We start from the raw sequence: 14,050 nt of genomic DNA, 5'->3' as shown, positions 1-14,050 counted from the left end.
AACTATTTCAGAAAAATACCAGCATTTCAACACAGTCATGTATTTTAAAATAGACTGTTGTGAGCCTCCTGCGGTCCTGTGGGAGATTATACAGAAATCCACAGAAACAAAATCAGTTCTTTCTTGAGAGCAGCCTGGTGCTATATTTATATGTAATCTTAAAGCTCCCCAAACTGTCGCTATTTTCCCAAATAGGTAACAATCACATATCAAGCAACAAGAGGAGCTGCACACTGGGTCTTAAATTTGCCTCTAAAATCTAAAATATAGGAAGAGTTAACCTGCTTGCAGGTTTTGTAAGCATCATTTTGCAGGGCAGTGTTATTGGCCAGGCTGCCATCAATATGGAAGGGTTCCACAGCCTCTTAGAAACTGAATGTTTTATTCCAGGTATTTCCTTCATGTTTAGGAAATGGGCCAGGGATTGAAATTGAGAATGGGAGTAGTGTCCATTTACCTACAAAGAACGAACTCTACCTGAGATTTCTGATTATTTAGGTTAGATGATGACATTTAGAACTTCTTACCCAACATAAATGTTATATAACCTCCTAAATAGAATCTCATATAGAATGAGCTGAGAATGAAATTATTATGAAAGCTTTGTAATATAACACATCCTGCTCATATGTGGGTTGGTTTTTTATTGTTTTTCTTTAAAGTGTTAAGGATTTTATCAATCTGGAGAAAATAATTTTTCATACACTAGAGAGAGTTTTGACAGTATCTGTAGTTCGTCTGCAGTCTTATTCTACAGCCTCATACAGCCTCTTCTATTGAGAAGCTTCTCTCTGAATATCCAATGGACAGAAGTCTGTGCTCTACAGGCAGTTCAAGTAGTAGATGAGAGAACAGCACTTAGTTCTCTCCTCTTACCTGAATACCAAAGGCAGGGAAAAAGTGCCTTCAGGTGACTTGAGAAACATATGTGATAGGAGAGGAAAATGGCTGTCAGTAGTTTCCCTTCATTCAGTTGGTTTGCATTTCAAATCAGTAATCTCTGAGTCTGCCTTTGTGCAAGTCCTATTAAGGCAGCTGTGAAGGAACTGGGTTTTGAGCTTGGATTGTTTGAAGGGTAGAGGCTGTTTTGCAGGTAGGTTTCATAGAGTATCAAACCTTAATTCATATATTGTCTTCTGTTGTTATTTTTTAAGAGATCTTTAGCTTGGAGCTCCTTTAAAACCTTGTCATAAAAAGTAACATGTCTTGAGCATGCAAACCTACAGCATCTCCTCTGCTGGTTTTGAAAAAGGCTTTTTGCAGCCTTTAACATAAATAGCTGAATCAGATGAAATAGATCTAGTTACAACGGGTGCGTCATCGTGAACAGAGAAAGCTCAAGCAATTTTTTTAGATACTCTTGAAGATTTATGTGTTGATATTTACGCATTGTAAATAAACAAAGAAGTGTTCTCATTCTGAAGATATCAATGAAAACCAGTTGTTATTGTACAGTGTCATAAACCTGGAGTAAGCCCAGTCTGAAGCTGAGTCTTTCAAATGATGCTAATCTACAGCACTTGAAAGGAAATCCATACAACAGCTTTCCTGTGATGTCTGTAATTATAGATGGTTTCTTTTTAAATAAAAATGACTTAGAAGATGCTCCTTGTATTCACAGTAATGTTTTTGCACTAAAACCCATAAAGAGGCCATAGAGGCTCCTTTCCATGGAGAGTTGGAGATGTTGCCTATTGTGGTACATGGATAGGTTGATTTGCATCTGGCTGGCTCAAGCAGAACTACCTGAGGCATGTCTCTGAGGGGACATTCTGGGTGGCACTTAGCTTCAAGATGGAAATTGTTGTTGCTGGAGCATGACTGCTTATGTAGGAAATGCTTTCTGCGTGCATTCTCTGTGTGTAACAGAGTGGTTTAATCTTAAAACAAGAAGCAAATCTGAAATTGAATTTATTGTTCAATAAAGTTGTATTTGATAGAGATTTTGGCTTCAACAGTCAGGCAATCAGCGTTTGCTTTTAATTACACAGCACTGAAGAGATGCCATACACCTCTTTCTGCGATTCAGTGTTTCCAAGCCATTATGTTGATAATCAGATCAGAAAAGCAATGTTTTAAATTGGTTAATGAAGTTAAGTGCTAGCACAGCACACCACATTTTCTCCTCTGTGCTGTTCAATCAAATCAACGTTATCTGATCTTACACTGGCTTTAATGTGCTGCTGCTGTATTTACATGGAATTGTTTGAGTTCTTTGGCTTTCCATTGATCCTGCCCACTGATGATACTGATGTCACCTCTCTGTTCACTCCAAGTCAATATGTTCAGCAGTGGATTTCCTGCTGGGAAAAATGGAGCGTGCTAGTACAGTTTTGCCTTCTGTAACTGTGCAATGGCTGAGCTAGCATCCTGTATGGTCATATGCATCACGCCTGCCAGAAAATTGTATTAATGCACACAGGAGAAGGAAATACCACGGGCACAATAACATTGATTTGATCATGTATATGTGTATCACCTTTAAGAGAAGAAAAAGGACTTGGAAGTCTGAAACTTCATTGCTCTAAGCATGGAGAGGTATCAGCTATTTTGGAAAATACTGTTTTAATGTTGCAGAGCTAGAGAACAAAAACAAAAAGACCTCATACTCTTTCTGCTTAAGAAAGTTTGTAAATCGAGGAAAGGAAATGCAATATTTTTTGGACAGCAAATGCTCTCTGTGATGTCCTTCAGGAAAATTACTTTGTGGGTACTGTTTCATGAAAGTGAAGAATGTTGGGAAGTTTACTTTGAACTGTGTTTTGTCATTTCAGAAGATAGAGCAAAAGTGGAGAGGATGGAAAAAGGTTTAAGACCAATATTCTCTTGTTCTGATGCATCAGCACACTGAGATCTATATGTTGACTTACGAACAGTGGTGAGGCAAAACTATTTTAGCTCCCTGCTTCTGGTAGAAGCTTGTTAGTCCCGTTAATGATACTAGGCATGACAGCTTGTCTTAAGTGGTGATGACAGACCTTTCAACTGATTAGATATGACTTCGTTAATGCTTAGACCCTCAAATGTAGCAGGTGTGCTGTTTGGATGGTATGTGTATCTATATACATACACATGCAACTGTGGAACAGAATAATGATTTTCTGGTTTGTTACTTGCAGATTTTACTGTAATTTTTCCGGTAATGATTTTCTTAGCATGATTTGAAGTAGCAATTTTATGGGATGGTTCCTTTAGGTGCAAACAGCTACTTAAATGTGTGTTAAAAGAATTTGCACTTTCACTTTTACACTGTCGAGCAGTACATAATGACCGGCTGTTCTGTCTGCTACTTCTCACTTCGACTTTACTACTTCCAAATACAATGCTAAAATACTTTATTTCACAATTATTCGTGTGGCATGTAGTTGTGGTATCATTAAGAATAGATACTAGAATCAAGGATGGAGGGGGACATGTATTTGTTAATTTGTGCTAGCAAATATTTCACCGATTTATGAGAGAAAATGCTGTAGAAAAGCTTTTTAAAAGGTCAATGAATTTCTATTAAATCGTTCCATTCTCATTGCTTTTAAAATTAAGCGTGCGAGGTCAACATTAAAAGCCTCATTTTCAGCCTCTCTGAACTGCCATTTGAAGAGAAAGCAGAACAGTAAGAGTTATTCAAAGCAATAAGTTTAGACTCCTCCTTTTGTAAGATGCTTTCAAAATGGAAAATATGAGGAAATACGAGGAAATATGTACGTATGTCATCAAATGTAACTCCTCAAAGTATCTGATCTGTCAGTGTTGTATAGACGGTTCTCATGTTCTGGGTACTTGATAACCCTTAAATGATGTTAGGTAAAATAGAGATCTCATGCAGTGCTATGGGGCTTTGTATACTTCCTATTTCTTAGGAACGGTCCTCTGATTTTTCTGCAAGCAGTGTTATGTGTGCCTTCTTTCAGTTTGTGTGGGAGAGATACCTGGTTAAAGAGCGCCTTGAGTTGAGAAGGAGGCTGTGTTTCCGTGCAGATAGGTTCTGCTTCCATTGAGTTGACCAAAATAACCATTTTTCTTGAATAAAGTGTTCAAAGTCAGGTCAGATGGGGGCCTGGGCAGCCTGAGCTGGTGGTGGGTGGCAGCCCTGCCCATGGCAGAGGGTTGGAACTGCGTATGCTTTAGGGGCCCTTCCAATCCCAGCTGTTCTGTGATCCTGTGGTTTCCATAGGTTGTTTCAAAACATTTTAAATGATTGTTTTTACTAAACAAGGTGATGGCCACCATCATTACTTTTCTTCTTTCCTCACTTCCCTGCATGATTACTGACTTATAAAACTCAATAAGTAATATAATGGACAGATTTGTCTAACGTTCTCATGGAAAGAATCCAAATAAAATCAGGATACAGCAGAGCACTGATTTTTTTTCTATGTACTTTCAACTTTCTTTTCAAGGACAGAAAAGGTCACTCTCAGTCTGCTGAAATCTCTTATTTTCTTCTGTTATTTTGGTTAGGGAAACTTTTTATGAGAGAAAGCAGCTAACAGATATAGCACCTGTTAACTTCTCAGATCAGAGTTAAAGGGATGTTTAATTCATTCTCGTTCTAATCTGTTTTAGATTAGAATGACCTTTTCTTGGCTTCATATTTAAGTCCCCTTCTTGAAAAATTAATGTTTTCCTCCATGTTGCATGTATTGATTATTAGTGGCTAGATGGTTGCTGGTATTTATTCATAATTAAAAATGCAGTAGGCAAGAAAGCAGAATGTGAAGGCATGTGGCATCTCTTTTTCACTGCATTTTGATTTGACCCTTATAAACACGTAAACAGAGCAGCTGTGCTTCTTAAAAATCTGTCAGAAGAGAAATATGGAGAAAATTGATATCAGTAGCTCTCAGATGTTGGGGTAAATCACCTCAGAATTGGCGTAGCTGATGGAGGATGCTCAGTTGTTTTGCCATGGCTTTGGGCAGTCACTCTAAGAGCATGCAACTTGGATCACAACAGTTTCTGCACTAAGCCCACCCAAGAACCAGCTTTGTTCTGGTTTTAGTGCTGAAAAAAATCCACTTTTCCTTCTGTATTTTTGCAACGTTACATAAGCTAGACTTGAACAGCCAAATATTAGAAAGATTAGAAAGAAGCAATTAAGCTTAGAAAGAGTTCTATAGATTGTACTGGGTGACGGAAGATGTCAGTATTGATTTTCTGCCACTTTCATGTCTGACCTTTTGGATTCCAGCAGATGCTCTTAAGAGGATTTTGCTTGTACCAAATTAAAGATATCACAGCACAATTGCTGCCTCATATTAGGAGAACTGGCTGAGCTCGTGGGCTCTGTCAGTGCAGTCTTATCGTATATAGGAATGTTGTCATTACTTGATTTAATGTGCCTCCATAGACAAAACCAGCTGAGAAACTATTTATAAAAAACATTAATTGTGATAAATGTAGTTATCATTTACTTTATTTTATACACAAGTCATATAATTACAAGCTTTGGTTTGTAAAATTGATGACATGCAAGAGGATTAAAACATACCACAAGCTTTGAAAAAGCAATGCTTCAAATGAAGCAAACCATTAAATACATGCATAAAGCTTTAGCAACATTGATAGTGATTAAATCGGAAGGAAAAACATCAGAGCTTTTTCTTCATTTAGCATCTTCTGGCAACATCCAGCCACAGAACTCCTGTGTGAGCATTCTTTGCTGTACCCCTGTCTGTATGAAACAAATGTGTTGGCTGGAGTGGTTAAACGTAGTTAAAAGGCTTTTCTCTGACTTCAGCAAGTTTTTCACTATAGGATGGAGCTTGGTTTGGCAAAATGATTATTTTTTTATTTGATGCCCATCCTGCAACAGTAAAAGGGAAATTCCTCATAATTATTAGCACAGATAGAGACAACAAGGCATTGGAATGTAGTCTTTGCCATGTGACAATCCAGTGGTGAGCTGGGGGAATTGGAAGAGGCCTCTGAAGATCATCTAGTTCTCACAGTTCTTCCTGCTAAGTTCAGCACTAAAACCACCCAGATTTGAGATTTTACTCTTTCATATGGATCAGATCCCTCAGGGATTTTTCTTTGTAAGACTGAGCAGGGCCTGATGGCTTCCCAGATCCCTTTCTGTTACAGGCATTCAGCAGGATGGTGGATCACTTTAGCTATTGAGTAGCATCTTTGAAGTCTGATTTCTGAAGTTAGGTTTGTGCAGCCATATCTATGTGTGTACATGTGCATGTGTGTAAACATGAAGTAGAAACCCATTTCACTCTGACTTCACAAAGAATCTGAGATCTCAAAGTTTTTAAGTTTTAAACACTTGGGAAATGCTTTGGAAGAGAAAAAGACCATAGCATGATGACATGATTTGTACATGATGGAGGATCCACACTTGAAAGCCCAGAAGAAATCAGAATTACTGCAGTGTGTTATCAACCATAGATAAGCTGGAATGCTGCTAATCTGTCTGCTATTATCAGCAATATTGCAGCTATTGTTGCTTTTTAACACAAATGATGAGCGTGTTCAGAAATGCTAATGTCACTTAGGTTTCCATGATTCTTCCAGCTAAGAAATAAAATGTGCTGTGCAACATTCAGTTTCCATGGCATTGAGCATTTCTCTTTTGTTTGTTCCTTCAAGGCAGCTGGAGCTGCTTTCAGCTAAAAAAGGAAAACTTTTGACTGGGCAGAGATGGCTTAAGGCTAGATGAGAATTGAATAATCCAAGAAAATGAAGCCTTTGAAAACAAAAAACAAACACACACACACATACAAACCACAGAGTACTCATACCCAAGAAATCTGTTTCTCTTACTGAACGCATTGAGCCTACCACTAATGCTGGAATCTCCATATGTGTCTGTCCAGCACCTTGTGCCACCATTTTTCTCTCCTTTTTTCTAGTTGCATGGGATCCTTGGTCCTCCAGGTGACTTCTCCTTCATGAGGATTAACTGAAGAGCTTTGCATCTGTAGTTTCATGGAAACCTAAACTCATATGTGAAGTCAATAATGTTTTAATTGTATATATATGAAGGAATTTTATATATACGTATATATATATATATATTTATACATATATATGAATATATAGAGATTCCTTTCTTCCACCCCTGCCGCAAAGTATTTTTAACCTACATCATCTTGCTGATTTTTTTAAATTATTACTTTCTTTGAAGAAGCCTGTCTGTGTTGTGGATGCACCTTATTTGTTCTGCACCTCTCTAAGCACAGTTGCATTTATGGGTGATGCAGGGTTCCCCCCCCCCCCCCCCCCCCCCCCCATGGAAAAAAATTAAACTTAAGTCTATTTCTTATTTAGGACTGACTGTTTCTATGGGCTTCAAACCTGCAGAGGAATTTTATCAGGCTCTTGGCCAAAAAGCACTGTGCAAAAAAGGAATTCCTGGATGGAGAGATTGGGTTTGTTGAGAGATGCCAGAAGTGGTAATACTTCCCTTTTTTTTTTTCCACTTTTTCTGACCCTGGTAGCAGGATGAGTTTTTGGAAAACAATTGTAAACTTAAGCTTGTGCCTCTTCATTACTGAAGAAGCTGCAGAAGGTAATTGCTTGTGTTTCTTGTGTGTTTTTCTCATGAAACGACTTCTCATATTGTAAGTATTCATGTCAAGCCCTGTAGGATGAATTCCGTTTAATGACCAGGTGTCTGTGCAGTGGGTTATGGTAACAGGGAGAAGTGGACCATTATTCTTGTTTGCATCTGAAGTGTTTTCCATCAGTGAGTCGGACTTCTTGGGCAGAGGCACACAAACCTGAAGTGTTTCAGACCTTACCCTCTCTCAGATATCTCTTCAATGGCCAGATATTTAAGTGTTTGTGGCGTATCACTTCAAAGCACATGAAGGAAGGCTAGCAGTGATGGGTCCCTGGAGCTATAAAAAGATAGGAAATTTGCATGAGAAGGTTTAATGGTCTGGAAAGTCACAGTAAAATGGAATCGGTATGAAGGTCTGTAAAGAAAACTTTTCATGAGTGTTTTCTACAGTAGGCACTGCTCGGAGCAAACACATCAACTGTGAAAACTCAGTGGACCTGCTGATTTTAGAGTGCACTGTACAGCTTCCTCAATGGGGCAAACATACAGCATTCCTGGGTTCTGAGGCATTGATTTGTATTTAAATAACTGAGTTTTTTGTATGGAAGTAGAATGGCTTGCAATTTTAACCTATTGTGGAGCGGTTGTGTTCTGCAGAGGAACAAAATTGGAAGGGAATGTATTAATTTCAGTTCAAAATATGATTCTATTCCCTTTTGCTTACCTTTTTTGTCCTGCTCCCCCCCCCCAAAAAATATATATATTTATATTTATATTATATTTAAATTTATATTTAATATAAGCAGAAACAGAAAAGAAAAAATAGAGGAAAAACAAGGTTTTGGTAACTTAGGCAAGAAATCACTATTGACAATCACGATAAAAATCTTTGCAGAAAAAGAGTTGTTAAGATGAACAGCCAGAGCTAGGAAAACAGAAATGGAGATATCTGAGCTGAACGTACAGGTGTGCAGGCTTTAGTGAGTGAGATGCCCCACAGTCCAATGCCATGGTCAAAGTTAAGTATATTACAGGTGGCATCCAATTTTCTTGCTCCCCAGTGCCTCAGCCAACTAAATTGGCCATTTTTACCAGGCCAAAGACTAACTGCACAAACAAGTCCGTGCTTGACAAGCTCTACAGCAACTTTTAACACAAATTAATAGCTACCAGTCAATTGGCAGTGGGTTATCCTGAGATGAAATAAGTCCTCGAGCCACCTTTTACAGAATCACAGAACTGTAGGAGCTGAAGGGACCTCTAGAGATCATCGAACCCAGCACCCCTGTATCCTCTTTGGATGAAGGCTGCTGGGCATAAACATTGAGATTTATTCCAGTGTGTGGCTTCTGTGCTCAGGAGTGGTTTGTGGTCTGCTTCAGGGTTATGAGTTCTGCAGGGCTTAAAAGGCACATTCTTTGTTTAGGGTGGTGCTGTAAGGGTCAGATATAAAAGCTTGATTTTCCAGAGTCGAATTTTATTAGACACTTACATGTCAGGGAAATTACATTGAGGAGCTATGAAAATCTTTAGATGCCTGCTACAAGGAAATAAAATGCTAAAAATCAACTGCAAGTTTTCTTTAAATCAAAATTCTGTTCTAATGGAAGCGTATGACTGGACTATTTCAGGCAGACCAGTAAAGGCTTGTTCACGTTGGTGAAGAGCCCCCTTCTTAATAGGAGCATGCAAGCAAAAATGCGTGGCCAATGTTGTCACCTTTTAAGTGCATGCTCTGCCTGGAAATAGTTTTCAAATCGCTAGGATAAATAAGTAATTCTACAGATATATGCACAAGAGTTAGTTTTAATGGCAAAAAAGCTAATTAAGTGATTTTATGAGTCCCAGTTAAAAGTAATTATACAGTTGAAAGTGCTTTAAGGAAGTTAATGAGACAGACAAATCTGATAACAAATGACTGTCTCATCATTAGCTTCCTTTACAGTTAATTCAATCCTGACATTGCAGGACACTGCTCTGCAATGGGTTGCATTCCACTGGGCCCAGCTCTGTCCCCGTGCCCATCCACCATTCAGATGAGTACGGGTGGTGAGAAACGTGGTGTTTCAAAAAAGTGGGGGTGGCATTAGGAAACCAGCTGCTCTGACTGGAATCAGTGAGCTATTTCCTTCTGATTTCACTGTGTTATTTGTCCTATTACCAAGATGCGTGCCTAAATGTGAAATTCTATCATAAAGCTGAGAATACGTATGCATATGTGTTTGCATGTCCTCAGTAGCACTTTGGTGTACACACACAGCAGCTGAGCAGCTCCTTGTATGTGGGACCTGTTTCGTTTGGAGCCACTTGTCTGCAGGTCACCATGAAGAGCAAACAAAGGCAGAGTGCGTTTTTCTTTTTACGGCTATTTTTTCAACCTGTGATGTTCAATTTATGTAGGGGTCTTCAGGGTAACTATTTCTCCCCCGGCCCTGTAATCATCCAGTGCAGCAAAGCAGTGAAGCAGTGGGGTCGCTGCCCTTGGAAGCTCCTTTGCCTGGAAGGAGCGTGGCAGGAGGGATCAAGAAATCAACCAAATAGTATCTGATGTTTATGGCCCTGTGAGAGCTGTAGGTTGCTATCACATCTCACAGCTAATGGGAAAGTTTGAAGTAAGGTAACTGGGAAGATGGGACAGAATTGTCACTATTGTCCCTGCCAGTCTCCTTTTCAACTTAGAAGGAAATGGAAGCTCGCTACACAGTATGAATTCGCTGAGATCAATGAGGAATTTGATCAATGTATCTAATTCTTTCTGCTATGGCCTCTCCGCCTTCATAAGGCCAGGAACTTTATAAATAATTAGGTTTGGTGCTAGAGCGCATTAATATTATGAATGCATTCTATTTTTTATTTATTCCTTCCAGTTCAGTGGATGATGTATAGACTGCTCATATGAGGAAAAGAAAGTGATATAAGAAAATATTAAAACAAATGATATGTGCTGAGGAATACTAAGATTGATAGCAGAGATGTTAGTAAATTGTACCTTTTATTCAGTGAAATCTGCTCCTTCTCACTGTCTTTATAGCATTTAGCAAATAAACCAGAAATGAAGGCATCATTAATTCCCTCCATAGATATTACAGTGAACTGGCTATAGAAATGTCTGCTTTTAAACTGCATCTTTTTTTTCCCGTGATTCTTTTTCCGTTTTCCTTTCTTTTTGTTGGGGTGGAGGGGTGAGGAGAAGGGTGGTAACGGCACGTTTTTAAGCAGACTCTAGAAATACAACAACTATATAGAGTAGTTTCACTAGAGCAAGAGAACGAGCTGGATTTTTTTTTTTTGACAATGTCCAAAATAAGATTTCACCTTTATTTTTTTGGCAGTGAGACAGAAAAAAAAAGCTATCTATCTATCTATCTATTTATTTATTTATTTATTTATTTATTTAGTGAAGCAAGGATACTGTAGGACATCAGTCAGGTCTAATGCAGTCAAATCCAGAGGTTCAAACTAGAGCAGCCTGATGCTCCCTGGGAGGACTGTACCAGTAAATACTCTGGAAGAAGGGGGTTGTTTCTGTAATACATTTTACTTTGCAGTGACTGCCTGCCTGATCCTTTTTGAGTCTACAGTAAATGAGAAATAGCTTACTGCAATAGAAGGTGCTCACATGTCTTGTGAAGTAAGAATAATCACTGTGGCAATCAGTGCAGTGCAGGTGATGTTTCATTATTTCATATTCTTACATTTTTTCCTGTTTAACCTTTCTACAGACAGTAGGCATATGAGACTTTAATCCATGTAGGACCCCATAAATACATCCTGTAGACTGAGGGATCCTGTCAACTCCTCAAAGTTACAGAAGCATTTATTGCTTCCCATGGGTAACTTTCCTGCTTCCTTTCTGTCTGCACAGTGGCAGCAGAGGGTCCCATCCTGCTGTTGCAGGTGACACCTCTGCAGATGGAGCCTGCTGTTTGCACCATTTGTCAGATGCTTGCAGCAGCGTTTGCACTTAAGGCTTGAGGATTTGGAGGGTGGAGAAGATGGATTTAGAGAAGTAAAGCCAGCTGAGAGATGTGAGCACTTATTAGAGATCTTTCATATAAATTATGAAAGATGGCTCCAGTGAATTATAGCCGTAGGCTTTCAGATAATAAGCCTTTCAGGAAAAAATAATGAAACTAAGTGACACTCAGTTCTGAGTTTCACTACCAAGATGAATCATAATTCAAAGTTCTTTTTAGAACTTCCAGTATGGTTTGCAAATTTTTCTGGATGCAATGGAGACTAAGCGCGGTAAGAGTTAGCCATTTTAAATGTTTTTGGCTACTGCTTTACTCCTGGCATGTTCCTCTCCAGCAAGTTCCTGTCATTCCCGTCTGCAATCCATAGCCCACTGCTATCAAGGTCCAGGGACTGTCATCTCTTACTGTCAGTTTTTGGGCAGCTGTCCCTCATTGAAATTCATAGCGCTAGCAAAAGCCTCCTCTTCCAAGGTAGTGTTCCCTTCCAAATCAATATAGTTGGTTTAGCAAGCAGAAAATCTGTCTGCATTCTCCTTTTTCCTCTTGTTCATCCTTGGAAACATTAACCTTAAAAAAAATCAGCACAGGTGTTTGGAGAGGTGGTGCAGTACCGTTTCCTGCAGTTTGGAATAAAATACGTGATGTTCATCTGGTAGTCGTAGGGGAGAATGTGAAGAAACCACTTCATGTTTCATGATTGCTTCAAATACAAGACAAAATCTTGGAAAAATAACCACTGCTACTATTCCTTTAGCAATTCTTTGCCACAATTGTACTCCTGTTTCAGATTGATACCCCCTGTCTACAGGGGGTATCAAAAAGCATCATCCATGATGATTTTTCCCTGCGTTTGGATCACAACGAGTGCATTTCACCAGTGAGGTTCTCCTGTAGCAACCAGTGAATGTGCTTGCCTTCATCTGTATCCTCTTGTTGTCTTCTGCCAGTGTTTAACCCGTTCCTCTGGGCAGTACACGCTGCCTTTGAACGTATCCCATTTCCTTCATGTTCTTCAACAAATCAAGTGAAGGTTAGTAGTTGAATAGAAACTTCTCCTGCCAGCCAAATATTGTACAGCAGCTGATGATACAGGTGATAAAAGAGTTGGAGAGTACAGCTGGAGAGGCCTTGGAGGCTGCGAAAAGGACAGGGTGGGTAATGCATGACCTGGCTCTGAGGAATGACTGAATGCTCCAGAAGAGTTTTGTTCAGAGAGAGATGTTGTGATATGGTGTATATAATTATGAATGACCCAGACAAAAGGAGTTATAAAATGGATGTTTGTGACCTCTTCCAGTATGAGAATAAATAGAATGTCAGTTGGGCTTCAAAGCAAAGTGAAGAACAGAGTGGTCTTCAGTTAAAGGTCACTTTACCTTTGTTATACACAACAAAATTGTACTAGGTTCAGGAATTTGATTTGGTCTGGTACAGTCATTTATGAATTCCCAACATCCAATATTTATTGGCTTTAAAAATATAAATCTTGTCATAAAGAAACCCTGTTTTTTCCTCTCCCATGTCCATGATCAAACTCTGCTGTTGTATTCTCTGTGTTTACTTGCATCTATTTGAGATGATATTGAAATATAAAATGAACCCTCCCCATCAGAGAACTCCAGGTACAATGAGATTCTATTAGTTTGCTGTACAGTTGTTCACAGGGTTCTCATGTCTCTGCTCCATTTGGGATCCACTGGGCAGATCCACTACAATTGCACAGTAGATCCCATTCAGGTTATATTCTGCTGTATAAGAAGCATTTCAAAACTGGTGCTTTATTTCAAGAGGAACGCCAACAATATTACGTAGTTTTATTGAAGTTACTGCCCTACATCAGTATGACTTGCAGAATTTTGCTTGAGCGTTATTCAGCATGTTGTGAGATCTTTATACAAGAGAAATGATTGTTTATTTCACTGCTCTTGTCTTAGAATCCCTCCTATTTTCTGTTTTCCTTTGCAAGTATCATATGTACTATAATAATTCCCCAAATCCACAGTTTTCTCCTTTGTTGTGTTCTAAAAACCAGTAAAATTAGATGGGGTCCCTTTGCAGACTGTGAGAATTACTTTTAAGCTGCTTCAAGGGAGCCTCTGCCCTTAGAGGCTTTGGAAATGTTTTCTCTACTGCTTTCTTAAACACGGGCATCTTAGTAATGCTTGAAGTGATCAAAAACTTAACAGTTTAGTGTAGTTATTACTAAAAGCTAATGGCAGAGTTTCCAGGATAGGTTTCCGTACAGCACAGATGTATTTCAAAGTGTAAAATATTTCTGTTTCTTCAATATGCCATCTCTCTTTGTTTCTAACTGAAACAGATTTTATGCAGCACCGTTCTAAAAATGGGCATGAAATGTGTGAGTTCCTCACAGATCAGCCAGTATTCAAAACAGTTCTGAAGTGAGTTCTGCAATTCTTCTAATGGGCAAAAGTGAATGAGTGGGTACCTCTGTTTGGGTGTGAATCGATGGCGTTTGCTGGTGGCCCAATCGTGCTGAATTGTGTTTAAATGTAATTTAAAAAAAATACCTTTGGTTATTTATAATTTCTTACAGTTTTTG

The 14,050-nt window shown here is 38.9% G+C and overlaps 1 protein-coding gene across 10 annotated transcripts in view; it reads left to right on the top strand.

Moving 5' to 3' along the window:
- ZNF804A (zinc finger protein 804A) overlaps nt 1-14,050 on the top strand; it is a 257,653-nt gene that overhangs the window by 99,258 nt on the left and 144,345 nt on the right. The window lies entirely within an intron of this gene.

Source organism: Gallus gallus, chromosome 7, assembly GCF_016699485.2.
Source record: "Gallus gallus isolate bGalGal1 chromosome 7, bGalGal1.mat.broiler.GRCg7b, whole genome shotgun sequence".
Classification (NCBI taxonomy): Eukaryota; Metazoa; Chordata; class Aves; order Galliformes; family Phasianidae; genus Gallus; species Gallus gallus.
Note: the sequence above shows the minus strand (reverse complement) of the source record. Positions and strands in the feature narration are given on the sequence as shown.